The sequence below is a fragment of the Crinia signifera genome, chromosome 2 (genome assembly GCF_055691185.1).
Source record: "Crinia signifera chromosome 2, ASM5569118v1, whole genome shotgun sequence".
NCBI classification, from domain to species: Eukaryota; Metazoa; Chordata; class Amphibia; order Anura; family Myobatrachidae; genus Crinia; species Crinia signifera.
This window is the reverse complement of record NC_139218.1, coordinates 219,729,874-219,747,540: the sequence shown is the minus strand read 5'-3', so window position 1 is coordinate 219,747,540 and position 17,667 is coordinate 219,729,874. Positions and strand designations below refer to the sequence as shown.

The window sequence follows — 17,667 nt, the reverse complement described above, 5'->3', positions numbered from 1 at the left end:
GGATTCAATACGGCCCCCCCCCCCCTCTTGAGTGACAGGCTGGCTCACTCATCTCAGCCTGCGCACCCAAACAAGGTCCCTCCTCGATCCCCTGGGGTGGCCAATCCCCACACAGGAGGGGTAGGCACCTGCTCTACGCTGCCAGCCACCCAGCCTCCCTGCGCATCATGCATCGCCGACCCTACCCCCTCCCCCTGCGCTGTGTGCGGTGCGGCGATGCATGATGTTGCTGTGTGTGACTTGTAGTCCCCCCCCCAACAATAGTAAAGCATTTTAAATGACAAATTATAAAATAGGACATCATCAGGTGAGGGTTCAGGGTAATGCAGCATGCCCGTATAAATTAACTAACAAACAACAAACTAGGTGATCTCTGGATTTCCTCAAAGCTGCTGTTCATGAGGTGTGTCAAACCTCACTGGGAATTAGGTATGAGCGAGTACAGATTAGGGGAATCCAGACACCCCAAATCAGAACCGCTTTTAGAGCCTGTTTGGGGATTTCATGCCCAGTCTCAGATCGTGGGTGGCAGGACCTCGCGAGATCCCGCTGTCGGTTGTTGCGAGATCTGGATCCTTTAAAGGGGCGGGTGACTGGATGCCATCTTCACCCCAGAGTGACACGGAGAGTGAAGAGGCAGCGCATCTTGGCCGCCTGGCTGTTGTACGGCCAGACGGTCAATAAAACTTTGAAGATTTTAATAAATTGTTATCTTGGAGAAATGACGTATGGACTATCAATTGAGTAAAGGGAGCTGAACCACATTTGGGAAGTGTATATATATATATTTATAGTTCAATTGCCCCCGGCACTCCGTTGCCCCAAGTGAGGGGTGTCTTTGCCCAGGTGCCTTCCGTATGGTGGCCCAGCCACCAGAAATATGCTGCGGGGATGCGGCGGCACTCAGAGACGATAACACACGCTTGTACAGTGAAGAAAAACTTTGTCTACGTTTCGGGGTTCAAGACCCCTTCGTCAGGATATCCTGACGAAGGGGTCTTGAACCCCGAAACGTAGACAAAGTTTTTCTTCACTGTACAAGCGTGTGTTATCGTCTCTGAGTGCCGCCGCATCCCCGCAGCATATATATATTTATATATATATATATATATACATGCAGTAGAGCTGGCACTCTTCCAAATGGAAATAACTTGGCCCCGGTGCCTACAGATCACAGCAGCGCTGAGATTAGAAATAACACACAGATATAGTGGCACTCGGGTTCTCAATAATGATGACACCAGTCAGGAGTAGTCTAACGACGTTTCATTTCACAAACGGAAATTTCTTCAGGTTACAAACACATACAAAAACAGGTGCTCACCTTATACCCTTCTGGTGGTCGCAGGGCAGCGTCATCCAGGGCGTCGTCCCGTCCGTCCGGTAGCGTGCGTCACCGGTCTGATGTCACCGCGTTCAATGCACGTAGTGGGGCCGGTCACCTGACCCCGCCACGCTCCCAGCCCTGTCTGACGACGTCACCGCGCTCGGTCACGCACCTTGAAGTTGATTGGATCCCGTGCCTGGTGGGCTGTGTCCTGTAGCCATGGAGACAAACAATAAATAAATACAAAAATACACATACATGCAGGAAAACAATGGTACAGAGTTTTACACATAATGTAGTTGAATATACTTAATAATGCAATGATTAGCAACATGCATAATGGACGATTTGTTGTTTGCATGTCATATCCATGAAACTATTTATATACAGTATCACATTGATATCGCTGGATTAAAGCTATACTATTAAAATAACGCTATAATAGTATTGTATGGTTCAAAAATGCCAATTGGCATAATATTAATCTAAACTCTATAGAGACCATTTTTGAACCATTTTTGACCATTTTTTATATGTTCGCCATCGAACAGGAATTGTTTTTTGATATTCCACATTTGAATGCCAGAATTTTGCTATATCGACGCTTTATCGATGACTTACTGATTGTGTGGTCTGGTCCTATCATCGATTTTAAGCAACACATTGACTTGCATAATTTGAGTAAAAGTCCTGTCAAACTGACCGTTACATGTGATCAATTTAACATCAATTTTCTGGACGTATCCTTAAAATTTAATAATGGCCACATTGAAACCAGTCTCTTTTAAAAAGAGACGGACAGAAACAACCTTCTACATGGCAATAGTGCACATCCTATCAGCCTCATTCGGGGCTTGCCATATTCACAGATAATCCGCATCAAACGGATTGTGTCTGATCCGGTTGAGACAGAAACACAAATTGATGCACTGCTCCAAAGATTTTTGGTGCGGGGTTACAAATGGAAAGACCTGTTAGCAGCTCGCCAAAGGGCCTCTAATATCACTAGAGAGCAGTTACTTGCCCCTAAAGCCACCAAAGAATCTTCTCAGATTATTTCATGGGTGACCACATATTCTTCAGCCAGCCCCATTGTTAACAAAACTTCCAAAAAACTCTGGCCTATCGTTCAGAGCGATAAGGATACTAATATTCCCAACACAAGGTTGCTAGCATGCTACCAGCGTGCCCCTAACCTACGCGACTTGTTGGTGAAAACTGACATACAGTAACTAAGTTTAACCAGCCCATTAAAGCAGCACCAAGGGGGTGCATCCGTTGCACATGCACGGTTTGTACGTGTATGATCCCTGGTAACGTTTTTTATCATCCCCAGCAGGGTACCAAATTCCTGATTCATCATACTTTAAGCTGCGAATCAAAATACTTGGTTTATCAATTAATTTGCCCCTGTGGCCTATCATACATAGGCAAAACAGAAAGAACCTTTAAGGAGCGGATGACCACACATAGGTCGACCATCAGACAAGCCCTCGCAGGAGGCAAATGTGATTTACCCGTCCCAAAACATTTTGTCGCATTCAAACATTCGCTACCTTCACTTAGGTATTGAATGATCGACCATGTGCCCTTTAATCTCAGGGGTGGCAACCGAGGGTTACTATTACTTAAGTGTGAAACTAGGTGGATTCACCGCCTAGACACCTTGGCACCTAAGGGCTTAAATGAGCACTTGGGCATCAGCTGTCTTTCCAGAAAGTATTAACTGAGTATGCCCTCATTATTACACATGTTTTGATCTATACGTACGTTTTGTATTTATATCTGTACATTCCGCTGTAGATGTTTATTACTTTGCTCTTTTCCTGTTTATATTACTAATATTTTCAGTGGTATCTGATGTCCTTAAATACATATTAACGAACTGTGCATAATTGACACAGTTCCTGCTTACTGTTTAGCAATTATAGCGAGTCTAGCCTGCATATGATCGTATTGTCTGTATCTGTCTTGTTGTTTAGTGTTCCCATGGTGATGGTTGCACGTTACATTTGCGGGATGACGTCATTCCTAAGCGCCCACTGAGTGGGAGGCGGGGAGTCACGCTGTCCTGATCGCACGGAGGTGAATAAAGGTATGTTGCTGTTATTTGTCAAGTTAGCCTGATGAAAATGTCGTAATAAAGACATTGAAACGTTGCCTTTAAAAACCGCTTCATGTCCTGTTGATTTGCGGGGAGTGCCGCACCTCCAAACTTCTGTTTATATATATATATATATATATATATATATATATCGAGGAGCGTTTGGTGAATAAATGTGGATATGCAGGGAAAGACCCTGTGTATATATATATATATATATATATATATATATATATATATATATATATATATATATAAAAGAGAAAAGGATGTAGGGTGCCACTTGTGTCCTAGACTGTTAAATAGTCTGAGGGTAGAGCTATATGCAGGTAACCCTTTGCAAGAGAAAGGGGTGTCAGCTAGCTTCTAAGATACAATTTACATAGAAAAAAACAATCCAATAAAAAATGCGAGTTATTCTAAAAATGCCTACAGGTGATATCGCTAAAAAAAGGGGAGGGGATGGGATAAAAGTGTATATGAAAATTCAAGAGTAGTAATAGACTTATCTAGGTAAAGGAGTCAGCAGGCAATACCCAACGCGTTTCGTCTGGAAGACTTCTTCAAGGGGTGAGGGAGAGAAGTGCCTGGTGCTTTATTTATACTGTTGTGCCTAGTGCTCATAATTATGAGGTCACGTCCTGTGGGATGTGGCTTCCAATTTCAAATTGTACATTTTATATAGAAATCAACTATCTTTCTAACGGTGCATGAGTGAGTGGTGCTATCTAGCTATCCTTAGTGCGGGATGAGTGAAAACAAGGTTTAAACAGCACAAAATACTTTTTTAGAAGTATAGGAATGCGTTTCCCACTTCCGGCGGGCGAATGTCACTTCCGCCCCGCTTTCTGTGTGTGATAAGTTCAGTAAGTATAGGAGACTTCCGCCTCTCCTCGGCGGATGTTCAATTGTTGCCACGCTTCCGTTTTTCTGCGGGCTGCGGGTGATTGGATCTGAGAGCTGTCCATCATCCTCCAGCTATTGATTTAGTCGGTGTTCGTGCTTCTAGCTTGATTTATGTCTCCGTTCGGCGGCCATTTTCTTGGGGATCTTTGCATCTTTAATATGGGAAAACGGCCATTTTCTCGGCTTCAGATTGCTTATGATTGGAGTTCGTGGTTTCTTTTTAAAATGGCTTCATATAGGACATATAGGACATGGGGATATAAGATACATATATTAGTGACTGTGAATTGACACATATCAACTGTAATCGCTCTATGTAACTTCATGGGGACAGTCTTTTTTGTAACCAAAATTAGGTGACCATAGCATCAGAGAAATAAATAAAAATAATTTACATGAATTACAATATCGATGTTGAAGGACTATCAAGCAGCATAAGTTATGGAAGTGTTCACTTATGTAATTTATATATATATATATATATATATATATATATATATATATATATAAAATATATAATATAAAAATAAAATGATAAAATTAGAGATTAGGAACCATTAAGAGGAATTATTACAATTAGGTAGTTAGGTGATCATAATAGAAATATATATAATAAGTGATGGGAAGAAAAGAGGGTGGGAGAAAGATAGGAACCATTAAGAGGAATTGTTACAAATAGGTAGTTAGGCGATCACAATTTATTTATAGACATATATATTATCCATTTAGTGCGATAAGTGATGGGAAGAAAAGTGAGAAGAGAGGGTGGGGGACAGTAAGGGGAATGTGAAAAGACTGAGCCTTGGTATCTGTGGGTTGTCCTTATCACGGGGTATTATTCTGTGCGTAGACTGTGCATTACAGAACCTGTTCTTCTCAGGTAGTCTCCTGTCCCGATACTGGACAGGCCCAAACACTGCTTGGCTGCCAAGATCAGACGAGATTGGGCATTGCCAGTGTGGTATGACTGTAATGATTTTTCATGTTCCAAAGCCCCTCGGACTCGAATACCTATTTGCTCAGAAAGAGAGATAGGGGGAAGTGCAGATATGTGAAGAGAGAGGAAAGGAACGGGGGGGGGGGGATTTGAAAGGGATTTTTTGGACACGGTACAGGGTTACAGGACCTTTACAGGAATGGTGCAATTTCATATCCCTCGTTTAAACCACCTCGCCAGATCACCTCCTCTTTCCCCCAGTTGGACATGTTCAATGGCTTTAAACGTCATTTCTTCTAGGTTGGATGTATGTGTTGTTGTGAAATGTCTGGGGATTGCATGGTTATCCAGTTTGTTCTTGATGCTCCTTACGTGTTCTTGGATCCTGAGCTTTAGTGGGCGCTTGGTCTTACCCACATACTTCTTTCCGCAGGTACATTCTAATAGATATATAACAGAGGTAGAAGTGCAGTTCATAAAGTCTTTGATTTGAAATTCATTGTTGTTTCCTGTGTCTGTGAAGCTTCTTCTGTTTGGATGGAGGTATTTGCATATGACACATTTCCCACACTTGTATGATCCTTTGCATTCGGGCAGTTTTGTAGAAAGTTTGACTGCTTTCAGCATACTGGGTGCTAGTAGGTCCTTTAGATTTTTAGATTTCCTGTAGACAATGTCTGGTTTCGGGGGTAGGATCCCTTTTAAGATTGGATCCATTAAGAGGATCCCCCAGTGATTTTGTATAGACTTCTTGATGGTGTTTACATGTCTATTGTAGGTAGTGATGAATGCTACGGATTATTTTCTTTCCTCTTCTTTCTTTTTATATGTGAGTAGTGACGTGCGATCTGTATTTCTCGTTTTCTCTGCTGCTTTTTCAATGAGACCCGTTGGATATTTTTTTTCCGCAAATCTCTGCCCATATAGGGTAAGTTGTTCTTCCATATCTTCTTGTTTGCTGCAGTTGCGCTTTATCCTGTGGAATTGGGAATAAGGGATGTTATCTTTCCATCTTTTCAGATGATTGCTCTTGTGGTGAAGGTAACTGTTCTTATCCACGCTTTTGACAAAGTTCTTTGTTATAACTTCATTTTTTTTGTGCATCAGGATCAGATCAAGGAATTCAATGGATTCTATCTGTATGTTGGAGGTGAACTTTAAATTCATATCGTTTTTGTTCAAGACCTTGAAGAATTCTTGAAATTGTGAGTCTGTCCCGTCTATGTAAATTGTATCTTACTGGTTGTTCTTTTAAATAGTGCTATTGTGCACTTTTATATGTATAAAATAAATTTGCTTATGTTTTAAAGGAAAACCTACCGCTTTTTTTATATATCCAGGTATCTGTTGTCGCTAACACCTCTTCCCAACCTACCACATATATATATATATATATATATATATATATATATATATATATTCACAGTGTCCCTTGTTACAGAGAAACCAGCACCAGTCCAAGTAAATTCAATCCATTTTAATCTTTTCCAAAAGACATCATATCCTCATAGCAACGAGGTAGTAGTAGACACCCAACAGGCTATACATTACATAATCCGCCAGACATGAAACATCATCCTCGACGGCCGTTTCGGTGCTATGCAGCACCTTCATCAAGAGGAATGACCCCTCTTGATGAAGGTGCTGCATAGCACCGAAACGGCCGTCGAGGATGATGTTTCATGTCTGGCGGATTATGTAATGTATAGCCTGTTGGGTGTCTACTACTACCTCGTTGCTATGAGGATATGATGTCTTTTGGAAAAGATTAAAATGGATTGAATTTACTTGGACTGGTGCTGGTTTCTCTGTAACAAGGGACACTGTGAATATCTTATTGGTTTACCGTGCACAGTCAAAATCATCATTATCGTGGAGTGTTGTGCGATTTACATCTGCTGCTATATATATATATATATATATATATACATAGAGAACAAACTCTTGTTTCGCGCCATTTGTTTTGTGATACTATGTTTGGGCTGCCGGACTTACAAAGACCCCTGTTGGATGGGGACAAGGAAAATGTAGACAGCAATTGAAAGTTGGCGCCCCTTATTTAGACCTTTAGTGATTGGGTCTGTATAGCCTTTTGACAGATTTCAGAACAATCAAAGTAAAGTCCAAAATTCATATAAATTTATTAAAATGTCTCTTGTTCCACATGACAGTGGTAATTGTTTCAGACCATAAAAAGTTCAGTGGTATAATTCACAACAGTAAATAGACGATCCCAACGCGTTTCGTCCCCACATAGGACTTCATCATTGGTTCGCAAAAAGCATAGATACAATTTCCACAGTTTTTCTTAAATGGGATGTAACTCCAACAAGATGTTTATGTACTAAGTCCTTTCCGAGGTGCGTTTTGTAGCTTTAAGACCTTGTCTCAAAATTTCAATCTGTGCAGAGGACTTTTTAGTCCATATATAAATGAACGGATAGCTTAGGATTTGAAGGTTCTTGGATATTTTTCTCGCTAATCCATCCAAAAACAATTCCCCTTCTAGGGATGGTTTGGTATTGGGTCAGGTGTATATACACTTGGTATGTAGTTTCGGACTGGTCCTGTTTAGCTCATCTGGTGGACACCCTCCATAAGAGGCCACCCTGGATCAATATAAACACGAGAACAGATGCAGCCAGTACACAGTCATAAAATGGTCGGAATATAGTTCTCACTGTCCTTTTTGGAGATGTGTGTCAGTGAAAAGGTTCAGAACCATAAACATCTTGTTGGAGTTACATCCCATTTAAGAAAAACTGTGGAAATTGTATCTATGCTTTTTGCGAACCCCTGATGAAGTCCCATGTGGGGACGAAACGCGTTGGGATCGTCTATTTGCTGTTGTGAATTATACCACTGAATTGATCAATGCATTTAAGCTTGCAGCCCATCGCCAAGTGACCCCATTTCAATGCAAGTCCTACACTAACAAAGCCTCTTGATTGACCACTGCCAGTTCTGCTTGCTGCTAACAGCACTATCCATGTGGATTTGGTACTAGACCTAGGCACAAATGCCTCTCACATGAATCAATCAATACTCAAGGGGATTACAGTATTTTAGATAGAATAGATAGAATCCCTTTATTCGTCTCACAATGGAGAAATTTCAGTGTTCTGATTGTACACATTTTATCATTGGCAGCCACCAGCACTGGTTTTGTCCAGAAATAATTGATCATAAATAATTTGAATTGGTCCTGGATGACCAACTCGAGGCACCCCTGCAAGTGTCCCGAGGCACCCCAGGGAGCCTAGGCGCACAGTTTGGGAACCACTGGCCTACACACTAGATGATTTTGAACTGAAAGCAACTCCCTTTTTGCCGTTTGAGCTGCTTTCAGTTTGGCCGGTCGATGATCGGTGAGCGCTGATGCACACTCCAGCATCATCGCTGGCCATTGTCGTCCGTTGTCCTGTTTGACAGGATGAGTGAACGGTTTCCCTTAGTCTCCTACTATACAAAGTTGTTAACTCCCATGAAAATTGCTCACTGTGTTTGCATTTCATTAACTGAGAAACTACAACAACACAGGTAACAATTATCACCATAATTCTCAGTACACAATACGGCTAAGATGTAGGGAAGCAATAGAACTGTCCACGTACCTCCTGAAGCTGGTTGTCATTTGAGATGGTTGTTGAAAGAGGAGTGCGCTAATGTGGCTATTCCATACTGTTCCTCAATGGAGGCTTTATCATTCTGTACCATTGTGGCCACTAAGTTAAGTACTTTGCACCAGGGCCAGATTAACAATGGGCGGATGGAACTGCAGCTCCAGGCCTCCACATAAAAATAGGCCTAACGTCATGGCAGCATGATGATCACCATACACCAGTTAGCCACATGGTTGGCCATAAGTAATAAGTATTACATTTCCATTCCTATTCTACACATTTATACAATTTTTGTAATTTTATATTTAGAGTGACATTGGATCTTATACTCGGCCAGATGCACTAAGCTTCAAAAGTGATAAAATGGAGAGCGATAAACATCCAGCCAATCAGCTCCTACCTGACATTTTTCAAACACAGTCTGAGACATGAAAGGAAGGAGCTCATTGGCTGGCTGTTTATCTCTCCATTTTATCACTTTTGAAGCTTAGAGCATCTGGCCCAGTGTATGGCATTGGCATCACCTCCTCCACTTCTCATAATAGGCCCTTAAACATTTTGCACTCCAGGCCCATGAAACCCTTAATCCAGCCTTGCTTTACATGCGTGGCACCATCTTGGTGAGACCTGCGAGTACCTGATGTTCCAGATGCTGCTGTAGCAATCAGTACTGTACCCACAAGCTATATACCCTTGCTAGCTGGTGAGCTGTATTAAACCATACTCTACTCAAGCTCGGCTCAATCCGGGTATCTGTTGTTATATCGACAGTGTCTAGGTCGACCACTATCGGTCGACAGTCAAAAGGTTGACACATCAACCATGTTAGGTTGACATGGTCAACATGGGCACCCTATAAATGTCCCACGTCCCCTTGCATGGCTCGCCATGCTTTGGGTGCGGTGCCTCACTGCGCTTGGCACACTATTTTATTCTCCCTCTATTCCCACTGGAATGGTAAAGTATAAAAAAGTCATTTTTAAATCATGAAAAACTCATGTCAACATTTTGCTTGTGTCGTAATTTTGACCACGTCGACCTAAGGCTGGTTGACTTTTGTCATGTCTCGACCATTTGACTGTCGGTCATTAGTTGTTGACCTTTTGACTGTCGACATTGAATTGAGCTGTATCTGTTATTAATGCAATAAACCACTCCAATGGTTAATCAATTGGGCTTAAGGCTGGTGTGTACAGATGCCACCAGTACACACATATTTCCAACACCAGATGCTAGATTTTATATTCAAGTTTTACCTAAAGTGAATAAAGGACAATTATAGTGCTGACAAGTGAGTCTGTTGTACAACAATCCAAAAATGTGATGATCATCGGCAGTTTAAAAATATGAAACACATTTTAGTTGGCTAGCAGGAATCTGCATGGCTTCATATGTTTTGGGTGTATTAAAAAATGACTTGTACTTACCTTATATTACCAGCACCAGTTATTTTGCAGCAAAATCTCTGGAAAGCACTATGAGATTGTTGGGTGAAAAGCTTACTGTGAATAACAAATTAAACATAAAATTCTATTATTGAAACAAACATGAAGTGTCTTATGCTTTTGCACTGAAAATAATTCCTCCTTATCCTAGAAAATGTGCATCAGCCCAATGGGAGCATTTCTCTTAATAAAAATATTTTTCTGTCTTCAGCGGTTCAATTAGTGGATGTTATAGATGTGATTAGAGGCGTGCAGTGACTAACAGTATATCATGTATTCTGGAACAGCTGATGCCCTTTGCAAAGTGATTCTCTATTTCTTACTCCCCAAAGAAGAGTAATAAAGGCCAGGAGAGAGGTAATGATGAAAAGTACATACATATGGCTGAAAACAACAGACTATCAGATGTCATCTGGCTTTCCTGCATGAAACTGTGTTCTCTGGATTACTGCTGTGATCGCTAATCAATCTGGAGTGAAATAGGCTACACTGCACAATGCTTACTGATCACATGTGCAGTCTGTTCCTCTGCAAGCCCAATTCTGCTATAAGAAATACTGTATATAGTATACCAAAGCTATGTATTATTTAGATGAATATACAGACACTGGGGCTGGCCTGCGATGTGCGCAGCAATGGATAAGGTACCCAATGGTCCAGACCCCTCCCTGGCCTTCCTAACGGTCCAGTGATGGACATAGCCACACAGAAGCCTATCATTCACTAACACTGTTTGTCTAACAAGACTCCCACACACTATGGAAGTCCTGTAGGACAAAAATAGTTTTAATGAATGATGCAGCTGCTCTTTGGGCCAGAATGATTGTATGGTAAAAAAAATGGACCCGGACAAGACCTCGGAATGCTGGACTGGACATCAAACTCTGCATTCCGGAGCTTGTAGTGTCTGGTCTGATGGTGTCCTTTGGGGGGTCCTGTCCGAGGGGGCTGCCTGTGACAGCTGTCCGGGGTCTTGTCCGGGTCCGGTTTTTACTTAGTCTCCCAGTATGAGACCAATCACCTATAATCTGAAATCTTACTGTGTGATATTTAATTTTCCCCATCTACCATGGCATCAGTGGTGCAACTACCAGAGGCAATGGAGAAGCCTGCCTCAGGGCTCCAAGCCCTGAAAGTGCACCTTCATGTACAGCAGAGCTTGTGGGGTTCACAGAGGAATCCAAGTGTGAAAACTGCTCTTCCAATGGAGCTTTAGAGGTCTATACACACACTGTGCAATTAAGCCCACCGTGTTATGGATAGCATACAAACTGAGCTGCTTTCCCCCTGCCCGGCACAGTCAGCGTGGTGGCATACAGCTTTGCATAGTGCAGTGCTATGGAAAACCGTCCTCAAAGCTGCTCATCTGCTGGTAATACCAGCAGATGAGCGGCTTTGTGGGAGCGTGCATCAGCGCTCATCGCCGGGCCATACACACTGGGCGGCTTTGAGCTCAAAGTTGCCAGGGTGTATGGGCCTTAAGGCATGCCCAGGAACCCTGCTAACAGCTGCAATGCAGGACAGGATAGTTCTGCTCTGGTACCATGCACCCATCAAAGCTGCTGGACCATGAGATGGGACCTACCATTGAGCACTGATTCTGCATGCTGCAGAAAGCTGAATCTCATGAGCGTGGCCCTGACCCAACAGTCATAGTCACATAGCAGAACTGGGGCCAGGAAAGCCTGTGAAGTTGTCACATTTATTGTATACAGCATAACAGTGGACACAGGTATGCAGGCAGGCAAATGGTCAAATGTGGCTGGAGTTATTAAAAGGGAGAGGTTCGAAAAATTCTACTGAAGATGTCCGTGAATTACAATAGTTTGGTAAAGATCACATTCACAAGACATCCTTTAATGGTGAAGACTAGAAGAAAGATAGCCTCCAGAAAGCTTATTGTTCTAATGTGTGCTATATGTATGGTGCTGTAAACTATCCCATCACATCTAGTACAAAAGGCATGCGATATGCAAAAGCAGTATGCATTTTCAACTAAAAGCGATTCATTCCAAAAAGTATGTGCTGCAAATACTTTTTGTACCTTGCAATATCATGTACACATGAGCGCGCTTCCCAAAATAAAATAGTACCATGTGTGAGCACCTTTAGATGGGAGTTGCAATGGGCAACCAATCAGAATCTACTTCTTAATTATTTAGCACCTTCTAGAACAGGAGTGGATAGTAAGCGGCCCTCCATCAGTTTTAGCATGGTCAAATAGCAAAATTAAGGTAAGGCATGCAGGGATTTATAGTTCATCAACAGCTGGAGGAACGCTTATTGCCCACCCCTGCTCTACAACATAATGGACAGGATCTGATTTGTTGCCCATAGCAACATCCCATGTGAAATAGAACTCCCATCTATGTATGGGGAATTAACATTGTGATTTACATTTATTTTCAGAATAAATGTGGGTGTATTTTTCACAGCCCCTTGAACAGGTGAAAAAGTACAGAAAATCTTAGGGATAAATGTCAAGACTTGCTTCAGAATCCCTTGGATACAGCCAATTTTTCCTATAGTTTGTAAGCTTGAGAGCAGGTCCCCTTGACTGTCTGTAAATACCCTGTTTGTTGTATCGCTGTCTCCTTTTGTAAAGTGCAATGGAATATGGTGCGCTATATAAGAAACTATTAATAAATAAATAAATACACCCCCTTATTACTAATTAATCATTTGGAAATTTTCACTTAGGTCAATTGGGCCATTAATTCATGTCATTATTGTGATCAAGAAAATCACCCCAAAATCAACTTTTTTGTTAGATTATGTACCCCAAATATAAAGTATTTATGTCAATGAAAAATAATTGCTTATTACCTTTTTTTATAAAAAAATTTTTGTAAAGTAACCAAAAATGACCCCAAATTTTGTGCGTTAAATTATTTTGTAACAACAAAAGGTTAGCTTTTTATCATTTTTTTGCTTTTTATATAAAATGCACAAATCATTTGACAACCTTTAAGAGCGTACTTTCCTTATGCCTGCTAACATCTTTCTCTATGGTCCTAATAAGGAAGCTGACACTTTTTTGGTCTCTAAGAAGGTCTCCCCAATTTTTCATGCTCTTTTCCCAGTTTGCCTTTTGGACAAAATTCGCACAATCTCGCTGAGAGTTTTGTAAATTGGCATTTATAACTGTAGTGTGCATTTCCCTGGTGCAAGCATTAAGGCAAAGTCTATGGATTTAATGATGCAAATTAAATTCTCGCCTAGGACCTGATGTAATGCTGATAATAAAGATAAAGACTCATAAGCAAAGTGTTGGGGAGGAGCAGTCACATAGATGTTTCCAACTCGATAACAGAAAGCATCCACAATAGTGACCACACCTATAGATATAGCTGCAGATGATCTGCAGCTATATCTACAGACAAATCGATATGTTCTGCATACACAGTGTATTTATTAATTTACAGTTTCTTATAAAGCGCAGCAGATTCCGTTGCACTTTACAATAGTAGACAGTGATAAAACAAACTGGGTAACAACAGACAAACTTGGAGGTAAGATGGCCCTTCTGCAAGTTTACAGTCTATGCTATCAATCACCGCTGGCTTGTGCAGCGGGTGTGCAAGCTGCCAGTGGATCGCCCATAAAAACAAAGGATGATGCTCCAATATATCTCTAGATATATCTTTTTTTTTTTCAAATATTTTTATTGGTATTTCCAGTATTACAACTGTGAGTAATAATCCAAGAAACATACAGTTCAATATATAGCAGATTGATGTTTTAGTTGCTGAGATTAATTATCATGACGAAAAAGGTCATTCTAGTACTTGCGTAATTCTATCTCACAATAGGCATCAACTAACTTCTAGTCGATTTTGCAATAGGCATGTGGTCTGCTATGGTTTACAAGCTAGAAAAAACAGCTATAACACTTATATAACAATGCAGGGGGGGTGGAGAGGGGGGGATTGAGGGGGGGGGGAAGGAAAGGTTTAGGGAAAAATAACAGGGGGGGGGGTAGATGATCCACAGTAGTATGCTCTGAGTCTCCTATTGGACTCTATCTAATCATATTTAGTGATATCCATACTTTCAATGTGTCACTTATAGGGGATGATGTAGATCACACCTTAAGCTCTCAGACTTCAAAAACTCTAGACCGTAGTAGTATCATCATTGGGATCCGCCAGCGGGCCCCATCTTTCCATTAGTTTCGCAAGAGCCGAGGCATGTAAGTGTACATCGTATTGATCGTAGTTACGGATGCGCATTAACATTTGAATCAATTCAGTTAAGTGAGGGGGGTTTCTAAGTAGCCAATGCTTCATAATTAGCTTTTTTGCCACAGTGACCATTATAGTTAGAAACAGTATCATTTTTAGTTGCTGGCATCCCAGTTCCCAGACGTCAAAGTTGGCAAACAGTAGGGGGAAGGGATGCAGAGCCACCTTGATATCCAGTGTGGTATTGATGTAATCTATTATCTTATGCCAAAATGTCTTAATTTTTCCACAGGTCCAAAGATTATGGAATAGTGTTGCTGAGGCTATTCCGCACTTCAGACAATATCCAGAGTCGTCGGGGACAAAGTGGCTGCGCTGTGCCGGGGATATATATGCTCTAGATATATCTTTATCTATAACAACCATTGGTTGTGCCTTGCATTCGATGCAAAATGTCTGTAAACGACATCGATCAGAGACGTATTGCTACTATACATTGGCCGATGGACCAGCAATATATATATATATCAACTGTTCAACTGAATTGTAACGTATATATTGGCAAGTGTGTGCCCAGCATCATAATAAGGATCTTCTGTGCCTAGTCATCAATAGATACTCGCATAATAATATATAAACAACAGATCATTCCCATGTATGAATAACATAAAAGCCACCCAAATATAGATTATGAAGACTTTCCAATTATCTTACAATATTTATCAAGGTTCACTGTGATGAGTAACACCATCTACTCATAATGTAAGTTTGCTCTTTACAATGGAAAGAGGTTCCAGAGGAATGAAGGGGAATCCATTTAAATCCCTCCGTCTCCTTCAAATGCAACAATCAGCATGTGTGTCCTAGGGTCGCGCATGTGCTATAATACTATTAAGACAAAACTAGGCAGACCACAATTTTGCCATTGCCAATGGGTTTTTATGGGGGCTATAATATTTGCCAGGACAGTAACTTTTTGTAATCGCTGTCCAGGCAGGAAAAAAGATGATAAATGTAAATGTTGGCTTTTCATAATAATTTATAAATAGTAAAATTCATATGAAAGCAACATATTCATACTACATAAGCATTTTTCATTGTTTCCATTTAAAAGTGGTTGCTTATTCTACGGTAATAAAAATTACAAGCAGGAATTGTTGGTGCGTGTTTACGACTTGTAAATATTTCACTGATTTTATTAAAATTACTTTTGTGCAAAATATCATATATTCAGACTAGACAATATAATGGTTTCCGAAAGGCTCAAACTGGTGACAAAAATGTTTTATGACTTATTCAAAGGGCAATCATACATTGATATAGTATTTGCTTCCAAAGGAAATGGTGAAATCAGGTCAAGTGCGGTAATTTGAGAGTCTGCGGGATTAAAGTTTATTAATGAAAGAAACTGTAACCTTAGGAATCCGTAGGCTGAGCCAAACTTTTCTATCAATTTATGTACCATACACAAATAGATGTATTGTGTCTGCTACAATTTAAATAAAAGAGCAAATAGTATTTTAAATATATTTTATATATATATTTTAAGCACAGGTAAAATCAATTGAATAACTTTTATTTCCAGAACAGCTGGTTTGTGAATCCAGGATCTTTACCTTCAATTCCATGTTACTTTGCTTATAAGCTGCCTGAGCCTGTATTTCACATCAATTTGTCCTCTGTTTATGCGTCAGATCAACTCTGGTCTGGTGGTCCAGTAGCTCCTAGTAGCTAACTGTTAACTCATATACGCACTGCCATGCAAAATGCTGTCTCAGTTCTCCTACCGACCGAATAAATGATCATGTCAGCCAGGCAGATTTTTTCTGATCATATTACAGTGCTGCTTTGCTTGAAATATTCTATTACATTAGACTTTAAGAGCAATGATTTGAAACAACTGATAAGAGAGCCCAAAAAGCAGAGGAATGCCTCCATGTTGTGAGAAATGTATGTTGGGTGATCCTTGGTATCGCTGAAATTCTGGTCAGATGATCGTTAAAACAGTGAAAAATTAGTTTTGGCTTTGGTGAGTTCCAGTTTTGTCATACATATAATTAACTAGTATTAGGACTTGTAATTATTTTCAGCAACTTTTACCTAGCTTGTTGCTTTAGTTTGATGGCTTTTCAGGTTCTACCACAATATTACTATAATTTAAAGGTCTGGACTTTGACATCATCTAGTTTTTTCAGGCTGATTTGTGTGGTTAAGTCTTTCAGTAAGATGAATATTCTGTTGATGTTCTATTTACAGATGGACACAATGACATTCTCCTGAATATACTGATACAATCCATAACCAGTTCCATCAATGACAGTTTGCTGCCCCTGTCCTGTGGCAACAAGAGAACCACAAACCATTATACTGCCACCCCTGTGTTTCACGGTTGAGATGAGCTTCTAATATGTGGATGAGTCTAATGTACTATGTTAGACTCATCCATTCACAGAACATACTTTCAGTAAGCTTTCTGGTTCAACCAGGAGACCTTTAAAAAATATAAACAGGCAACATATTTTTTTGAATAATAGTGATTTACTGTACTTCTTGCTCTTCCCCCATGCACATTGTTCCAGAATATTATATGCTTTGGAGTGATTCTTGTTTCACAACCACTACTGGGGAGAGTAATAATAGTGTTGATTTTTCTCTGTGTGTACACTTTCTGCCTGAGTGGAAAATCAACAACTTTTCTTTTGAGATACTCAGAAATCTCTTTTGATGGAGGCATGGCATGTTTTCACAAACCTGTGTTGTGAAGACCAGTCTTTGGCACAGAAGACTGGTTTGTATATGTTTTTTTCTAAAAAGGGCAGGGCCAGACAAACTCACACCTGGTTTGACATATAGGGTGAAATTTAATAGAATGAGAGTTTTTCGCACTTAGTAAAATCGCACCATATCGCCGCAAATCACACTTTTTTCACTGCTTTCATGTGTAAATCGCATATTTAATGGGATGCGCATAAACAGGCAAAAAGTGCGATTTGGTGCGATGTGGTGCGAGATTATGACACAGAAAAGTGCAATTTAATGCGCCGGTCATGTGCGAGTTTTGGACCAACCGGAATGCGATTTACAACACTGCCTTCGCATGCCAAAGAACCCCCTAACCTATTGGCCCACCTAAGTCCCCTA

The 17,667-nt window shown here is 40.6% G+C and overlaps 1 pseudogene; it reads right to left on the bottom strand.

Annotated features, from left to right (window-relative positions):
- Positions 1–5,192: 5,192 nt before the first annotated feature.
- On the bottom strand, positions 5,193–5,312 carry LOC146061931 (5S ribosomal RNA; annotated as a pseudogene).
- Positions 5,313–17,667: the final 12,355 nt, after the last annotated feature.